Genomic DNA, 9,146 nt, shown 5'->3' on the forward strand with positions numbered 1-9,146 from the left:
TCGAAGTTAGTCCATTGTGTGGCATTGAGGGAGGTGAGCCCCAACCAATTTTTGACAAGGTCCCAAAGGCGGATGGTGAAGCGGCAATGGACAAAAAGATGCTCGGTGGATTCCGTACATTGTTTGCAAAGGGGGCAAAGACCACAATTATGCCAACCTCGTTTAGCTAAGCGGTCGGCCGTCCAAATTCTACCATGGTTGGCAAGCCATGCAAAGAATTTAACCTTGGGCGCCCATGCCTTCCATATCGTCTTGTTCATGGGCGAGGTGATTGACCCAAGATGTTGAAGCTCATAAGCCGACTTTGCCGTGTAGTTCCCGCTCGGGGTAAGCCTCCAAGTGATATCGTCCTCCACCTCGGGGTTGAGGTTGATGGTGGAGAGAAGGGACCAAAGGTCGACAAATTGTGAAAAATGGTCAAAGGAGAAAGAAGCATCCAAAGTAATTTTGCTAATCCACGCCTCGCCATTCATAGCATGCGACACTTTCCAATTCTTTCTCTTGGACACTGCATAAATGAGAGGGACGATGTCGATCGGCTTTCTACTGTGAAGCCAAGGGGCTTGCCAAAAAGGGGTCTTCTTCCCATTTCCCAAGGTAATTGTGGTTGCCGCATAAAAGATCTCCATGTCGGCTTCGGAGCATGGATGAAAACAAAGGGAAGATGATGGAGTATAAATGCCCATCTTTGTTAAGGCTCACTTGCAAATGTGAAATCCTTAAAGGATGTGATGTGCAATTCAATGTGTCACTGTTATAAACGCGAAAATTAAATAACGAAGAACGAAAAGGAAAACGCAGCGGAGACACAATGTTTAAACGTGGAAAACCCCTCCAATACAAAGGGGAAAAACCACGGATGTAGGCCAGCATAATTTCACTATATGGGGGAGTTTTTACAAACGTCGTAGGTTATCTTATAATCTGATCAACCTTAGCCGGTGTCTTACAAGAGATATATATAGACTTCTTATGAATTTATATAGAATTTTTATAAATTTGGATCACAATATAACATTGAAGCATCGTGGAACACCCTTGTTGCACTAGAAACATTTAGTTCAAATAATTTATGAATTATGTTGGAGGTTCAAAAAGACCCATGACAAGGAATACTTTTTATATATAAATATAAACTGTGTGGGCAAGCTGCAGTAAATCATTACTTCACCTCTATTATTGCCACTAATGAGTATATATATTGGAGAAAGCTATCGACGCGGACTTTTGGCTCATGGGTGCCTGGCACCCCCATAGATCCACCGTTTATGATTGCTTGAAGATCAACCAAAAGTATAGCAAAAATTTCTGCCAGTTTCCCTTCTATTCGAAATACGGAGGGAATACCCGTACACATATCTGACATCACAGTGAAACCTGACCTTTGGCCCCACGCAATTGAAAGCGGAACATAGCAAACATGTCAGTACAGGAACGCTCATTTGAATATTGGATTGCTCAATGCACGATGCGTCAATGCTCAACGACGTACCCCAGGTTCCTTATGGCGCCGAGCTGCCGGGAACCTCTCGCACACATCCGCCGACGAGGTTGCACGAGAAGGAGCTAAAGAGACACCAGGTACTTCGCCGTACATCCACCGGAAGCTTGGCATCCTAGCGATGCGGTTCGTGAGCATGGACGGCGGCATAAGGAACCTGGGGTACTTCGTCGGGAAGTCAAGGATCATCCACCTCGACGCTGAGCTGCAGCTTCGCATCATGGCTACGGCGTGCTCCCTCTCGTCAGCGCGCCGCAATTAGCGCATGCCATGTTCGCGTTCAGGTCATCTGAGTTAGTGAGGTCGCCGCCGCACCAGCGTGTCCCCGTGTCGGCCAGGTCCGACGTGCTCCGCTTCGGCGTCGTGCTCCTAGTGCTTGTCATGGGGTAGGGTTCCCTCTTGGTACTTTCCTGAACGCACGCGGACTGGGTGGCAATCGGTCACAGAGAGCAGCCAGAACGAGGTCCTCAACCTCCGCCGTGCAGCTGGTGCGTATTATTGCCGTCGAGTGCACCAAAGCTGCACAATGGAGCCGGCCCAACAACGCGTGCGCGGCATCCCTGGCATGCCAAGTGGCAGCACGTCGTCGCCTTCGTCGCCGGCGAACTGCGGGAAGCCGCTTGCGGGGTTGATAACGTGCGCAATGTTCTGACCGGGAACGAGGCTGATAAATCGACGCTACAGAGCGAGTATTGCGGTAGGCTGGTCATGTTCCTGAAAAGGCTCGACGGCGTGTCGGAGAGCTCTCCCTGGAAGATTAGCCTATTCAGGAACTAAGGGCATCTACACCGGGCGAGGGCGAGGTAAACGGACGCTGAGTGACTGTTTGCATCCGTCGTGACCGAAAATGTGTTTGGGTCCGGCTTCAGCGGGACGACGCAAAGTGACCGGGCTGTCCGCGGAGACGCAAATCTGGCCCAAATATGCGCTAGGTTTGCGTCTCCGCGGACGCTCCACGCTCGCGCCGAGTGTCCGCCGAAAATGACGTAGGACCCGCGCGTCAGTAGCAGGGAGGCCGATATTATTCCCGCCAGTGGCCATTCCCCGCATGAAAAATCAAAGTAGACCGGTGCAAGCAGTCCAGAAGCGATGGACGTCCTCGCCGCCGCAGCCACCACCATGGATGCCGAGGCCGCGAATCGTCGCGGCCGGCGCAGGAACCTAAAGGAGAAGACTATTGCAGCCGCCAACCAGCATACGTGGCAGATGCAGATGAAAATCGACGTCGCGCAAGTAGCCCTCCATCCGAGCTTAGCGGAGGGCTACATGCTCGTCAAGCGAGAGGGGATCGCCGGTGTCGCTCCTCCGGCCTCGTCGGTAAGCTCGGTAAGTTCCCACCTGCGCCCTTGAACTCCCGCTCCCTTGCAGGTCCACCTGGTGCAGTTGAACGGGGCACCGGTTCCCGACCTCAACCGACCCCTAGAAGCGGTGACTCGTGCCAGGGCGCGACACACAAGACGCGCCAGCTGCCGGAAGAGAGCATGCCGGTGCCCCGCATCCTGTTCGACGAAATGGCACCGCCTGCCCCGACGATGGATGACCCGGTACGTGAGCTCTCTCAATGTGTGCGACTGCCGTGTATCATGCGTCTAACGTCCGGTCATTCGTAGGCCTATTGGAAGGGCCGGAATGAGGCAGACATCGGCCATGATCTTCGGCGGCGGCTTCATTGGCGACGACCGGGCCGGGAAAGGGCCGCATGATGGGTGGGCACCGACGCAAGATGTGGAGGACATCGATGGCGCGCGGCTGTTCTCCGCCCAGCCCATGCAGCCAACACCCGTGTGCGTGGACGACTTTGAGGACGCGCCAACACAGCATGTCCTCACCACAGACAATGCTACCAAGAAGAAGGGGGAGAGCCACAGGACACAAGGATTCATCGACGACGAGGACAAGTGCAACAAGCCATGACTGTATTAACGGCGCCCAACAAAAGGGCAGGTGTATTGGGCCAAGGTCATACAGGAGTACAATGAGACCAAGATGCACCCGCCCTACCACATCCCAAGCCCTCGCACGGAAGAGTCCCTCAGAAAAAGATGGAACTACATCAAACAAGAGACAAGCAAGTTCTGCTCGGCCGTCGAACATACTATTAACCATCCTGTTAGCGGTGCTGGCGTGATTTGAGTGGTAAACAAGAGATAACGATCATCATTCTAATCTATTTACATCATTCTACGTACATCATTAGCGGCGTTGGCGTGATTGCAGGTATCCCGGGCCTTGGAGAGGTTCAAGGCAGTGCATAAGAAGGGATACCATATGGTCCATTGCTGGGACAAGCTCAAGGACGCGCAAAAGTGGAAAACAAGATTTGCAGCCTAAGATAAAGCTGTGAAGAATGGGACAACGGTCAACCTCGACAGCGAAGACGACGATCATGGCCGTCAAGCCCTTCCGCCGCGTCCCCGAGGCCATAAGGCTACCAAGGCCGATCTAGCCCGGGAGGCATAGGCCATTGCGTTCACCCAAGGCCTGGAGAAGATGATGGCCGAGAATCATGCCGCCTTGAGGCTTACCTACGTGATCGGCATGTATATCGGCAGCTCCTAAACAAGATGAATACATAGGCAAAAAGTCAGAGCAATTCAAGAAGAAAAGGAGATTGAAGGTGTCGAAGTGACTTACCTAGTAGAGCCTCGATGGATTTGTGGACGTTGCCCTCCATCTCCTTTGTCGCCTCCTTCTCGGAGCCGATCTTCGCCTTCTTCGAAGGTGGAGGAGCTACCTCCCCTGCGTCGCTATATGACCAGATTCGACTACATCAGCAACACAGATAAAAATCACTAAGTAATTTCGAAGCACAAACAAGTAAAGATGCTTACGATTCGAACAATAACTCATCTTCATCAGCGAAGACGCCTGATGGCTTCTTGGGCGGCTGAGCAATCGACGTCTCGGGAGCTGCACCTACAAAAAGAGCGCGATCAACATCATCGTTTTTATGGCCACTAGGACTCGACTCCGTTGTATCGGTCAGTTCATCAACAAGCTCCCTCCGACGTTTGGCAGTGAGGGCTCCAACGCCATCAATGTCTTCTTCTTCTTTTTCTTTCTCTTCTTTGTCTTCGGTGGCGTCACTGTCTTCGACCACCTCGACGTTTACTTCGACATTGCCCGCGGATTCATCATCTTCGGGTTCTTCCCCAGTCCCGGGTGCAGAAGGATAGCACCTTGCGACAGTGGAGGCCTGACGAGACAAAGGAGAATTCAGAGTAAAATAAAAATTATCGGGTACACGTAACATATCGAGTATGGAATGCCAAGACAGTAAAATCACCTTGGCCGGAAGATGGTGGAACTCATATGGGTCTTGAAGGGCCACTAGGGGATGGAGTCTTCTGGACTGAAATACGTGAGGCGCCTAACTTCATCTAGAAGCTCTTTCTCTAACAGTTCCGCGGTGTTGATTTGTGTCACATATTTGGCACCGGTGTAAAACCACATCTGGTGGGCTCTAGACATTACTTGTTGAATGTGGCGCTTCAGGAACACATCAGCAATCTCAAGGCCGATCATTGTTTGGCCACCAGCGTTCTCCATATCCAAGAATTTTTCATATAAATCGTCGGCTACTGGTTTTTTCTTCGGCAGTCAAGGTGTTCTGCCAAGATTTCTTCGGCGTTACTTCTAGGACGTCTGTGAACTTTGGCAGGTCGGAGCGATGCCCTAAAGTTGTTCGATCTCTGAGATAAAACCACTTCGATCTCCAACCCTGGACGGACTCTTTAATCGGGAAGTTGAAGTAATTGACTTCCTTCCGAACAACGAAGCCAACCCCTCCTACAGCGTAGGGTCCGCTGCCCCCGCTGTAGCGTTTGACGGAGAAAATCTTCTTCCATAGGCCCCAGTGAGGGTCGATACCAAGGAAGGCCTCGCAGATAGTGTTAAAAATTGCGAGATGCAGAATTGAATTTGGTGTCAGCTACCAGAGCTGAATGCCGTACGAAAATAAGAGGCCTCGAAGAAATTCATGGGGTGGAAGAGACAGTCCACGAAACAGAAAAGCGGAAAACATAAAAGTGAATCTGTCCAGAGGATTAGGACGGGAATATGAACCTGGAAAGAGGACATCTTTCTCATCGTCGGATATCAGCCCCAGGCTCCTCATCTTCTTCTCGTTGCGCTTAGTAATTGTGGATGCCGTCCAGTCACATTGGGTGTCCCTAGCAGCGGCGGCAGGTTAATTTTGGCGCGGTGCCGATTGCCTTCGGGCCGGTGGCGCTCGTGGTGGCGCCAGCGGATGCGGTGTTCTTCTTCTTATAAAGTAAAATTACTTTGGATTTGAGCCATGAGATCCGCACCGCTGAAAATAGATGGAAATCTGGTTCTACACGTGTCGCAAGGTGAGAGAAACCGGCGACCCACTTCCTTCACTATGCACGAGAATCAAAGAAATGCCTCTATTAACGATCAAGGTCCGGTCATTTCCTAACTGACCGTGCAGGCATGGGGCAGGCCCACTAGGTCATGTCCCGTCAGACGTGCCGCAACAGTTGCCACGTCCCTGGTGGCATCATCAAAATTATCGGCTCCTCCATGATGGAGCACCCGAAGAAACCTACGATACTCAACTCGACAGTTTACAGCCTATACATAACTACTTCACAGTCACCACAGGCTCGGGGGCAACTCCCATCGGAAGCGCTGGCCGCGCACCCGATAAAAAGATGGAAACCTCGCTGACAAAAGGAACGGACCCGAAGGTTCTAGCTGCCCAGATTCGAGCCCGGGGACTCGAATCTATGTAGGGTAACGTTTCTTTGCTCCGGCAGTTATCCAGTTTCGATTCATCGAGTAAATCTGGGATTGTTACTTTATCCCTTAACGTATATTTAATTATTCGGCTTCTCTCAAGCCCATAATCTTTGAAGAACCGGTAAATTTAAAAGTCATCGGATGATGGAAAGAATTCAAAAAACATCAACGTCAACGGGAAGAGCTTCGAGTAGTACAACTTGAGTCTACGCACGGTTGCAAGCATCCGCCCATAGACTCGGGGGCTACTCCCATCGGGAGCGCTGGTTGCGCACCCGATAACAAACAACTTTGACTCTACATCAAGCACAAGATTCAACATTCTTCAGATGATGGCAACTTTAGCCCCTGCCCGAAGCCTTGCTTCGGCCACTCACTCGGGGCTATTGATGTGGGCATTACCATTCGGGTACCTGACATTCTCCTACCTCCTCTGGCCCAACAGGGGACCCATGAGATTCACCGCAGCCCATGATGGACCAATACGTCGGTTGCAGCGGTGGAAAGATGGAAGAAGGCGGATTCTTGAAGGACAAGGCAAGGAGACGTCGATTAAGGAACAGATAGATTAGATCTTACTTGTAACCTAGTTGAATCTGTGCAGGATTCTCGGGACCTGGCCTCCTATATAAAGGCCAGGAGAAGGCCTGCCGGACCCTATCCTCACAACCCACACAATCCTGCATACACCAAATCCTAGAAACCTTGCCTCCCGACGAGATCACCACCACGCAGTCTATCGGCTGCACCATTGTAATCTTTTTCATCGATAATCAAGATCATACAAGCAAGAGTAAGGGTTTTACCTCATCGTGGGCCCCGAACCTGGATAAATCTCACCTCTTGCTCGTTTGGTATCGGATGACTCGTGTTAACCTGCAGGATTTCATCAACCCTAAGCCACTCATGCTGGGCATTGCCGAGGAGCCCCCTCGTCAACGTTCCAGAGCTGGCCTTGATCATCCTTGCTAGCCCATAGGCTCTTTCCTCTTCTTGGGCACGACTAGTGTTGGAAAGACGGAGCATGCTAAAGCTCTTGCTGAAGAACTATTTGGTGATGAGAAAATGCTCGTTCGCTTTGACATGTCTGAAAATGCCAGTTGTGAATCTATGACGGGTCTCATTGCAGCGTCTCTGAGGTTTAACTCGTATACTGCATATTTTCTTCTTAGTTTTTAGCATTTCTACATTGGTGTTTGAATTCTTGAAGCTGTTGTGGCTATGAAGATGGTGGAAAACTAACCGAGACAGTTAGGAGACATCCATACGGTGTCATTCTATTTGATGAGGTGGAGAAAGCGGATCCCTCATTGCACAATGTTCTTCCGCAACTCCTTGATGACAGTAGGTTGACTCATGCACCTCCATAGCTCGTCGAACCGCACTTGCGGCCGAGAAGCCCCAGCCCTGTGCTGCCGCTATCGCGCGCCGCCATCGCTGAGAAGATTGCCTCCATCGCGTGAGGGAGATGGCCCCACACTACTAGGAGGAAAGCTACTAGTTGCACACCTATTTTGGGTACTAGTGCTGCGCCACTACTAGCACACCACTCATAAGCGGTGCACCACTGCTAACCCCCCTTGGTGCGCCACTATTAACTATTAGGGTGTGCCACTTGTAAATTTTTTAAACTAGATCAAGATCTAGATTGAGCACCATTTTTTCTTGATTTGTTTTTTCTCATTTTTTGCTTGTTTTTGTTCTCCGGATTATTTGCCCCGTTCAGCTAGCACCAATTTTTTTGCTCGTTTTTTTCCGAATTAGATAGGCAGTGGGAGAGGTTAGATGGAGAAGAGGGGGAGGAAGAGGAGAGAATGGAGAGGAGAGGAGATGAGAGGATGGAGAATGGAGGAGAGGAGAGGATGGACGAGAGGACCGCCGAAGGGGAGGGAGGGGTGTCAGCGTGCTTTGAGGAGAGGAGGCCGAAGACAAGGGAGATGCGCCAGAGTGGTTGGAGGAGAGGAATGAGGAGAAGAATAGGAGAAGAGGATGCAGGAGAGGAGTAGGAGTAGAGGAATTTGTGGAGGAGGGAGGAGGGAGGTGGATAAGAGGGTAGTGGGGGTAGGTGGTGGCCTGCCACATTTTGAATTTTGATGGAGGGAAGGTTAGGAGTGGTGCACCATGTCATGATGCACCACTACTATTTAAAAAAAATCATTGCAATCTAAAAGCTGAAAAAATCTATTTTTTCGATTTTGAGGAATCTATCAAATTGCTAAACAGCCGTAGGTAAAATTTTCCGTAGATACATTTTCATTTAAAAAACTTTTTCATGGGAGGTCGTATGCAAACCGGGAAAGCCATTTTATCGAAACATGGCACCATTTTGCAAATAAAATCAAAATTCATATTTGCTAATTTTCCTAACAACTAGAGCACATAACACATAGTCATCTCAAAGGATTTTTTTGAAATTTCTATTGTTTTTTTATTCTTTTCAAAACTGAAAAGGCGATCCACGGGGCTGGAAATTTTGTGCAGCCATGCGCCACTGCTAAGGCTGCCCAAAATTTTCACCCCACGCTAGACACATCAATGGCGCATCCCTAACCTGGTGCTCTGGTTGGAATGGGCTAGCTGTAGCGCACCACTAGCAATGTGCGCCACTAGAAATGTGGGCCACTACTAGCTATATTAGCGCTAGTTATTTTCTTAGTAGTGCCACCATCGCCATCAGCCTCGGGGCTTTGCCCCCGTGGTGACCCTGGCTATGGCGTGGGAGAGGAGGCAACATGTGAGGGGATCCACGCGCCGTCCGAGCCGCCTATGTTAGGCAACACGGGGAGGCGATTTACACAGAAATAACCCTTTGTTGCAACTATAGCACAGATTGATCCTCCAGCGAAACTATTTCACTCATCTAACCCTTTTGTGTGGCGCC

The sequence above is a fragment of the Lolium rigidum genome, chromosome 3 (assembly GCF_022539505.1).
Source record: "Lolium rigidum isolate FL_2022 chromosome 3, APGP_CSIRO_Lrig_0.1, whole genome shotgun sequence".
Taxonomy (NCBI): domain Eukaryota; kingdom Viridiplantae; phylum Streptophyta; class Magnoliopsida; order Poales; family Poaceae; genus Lolium; species Lolium rigidum.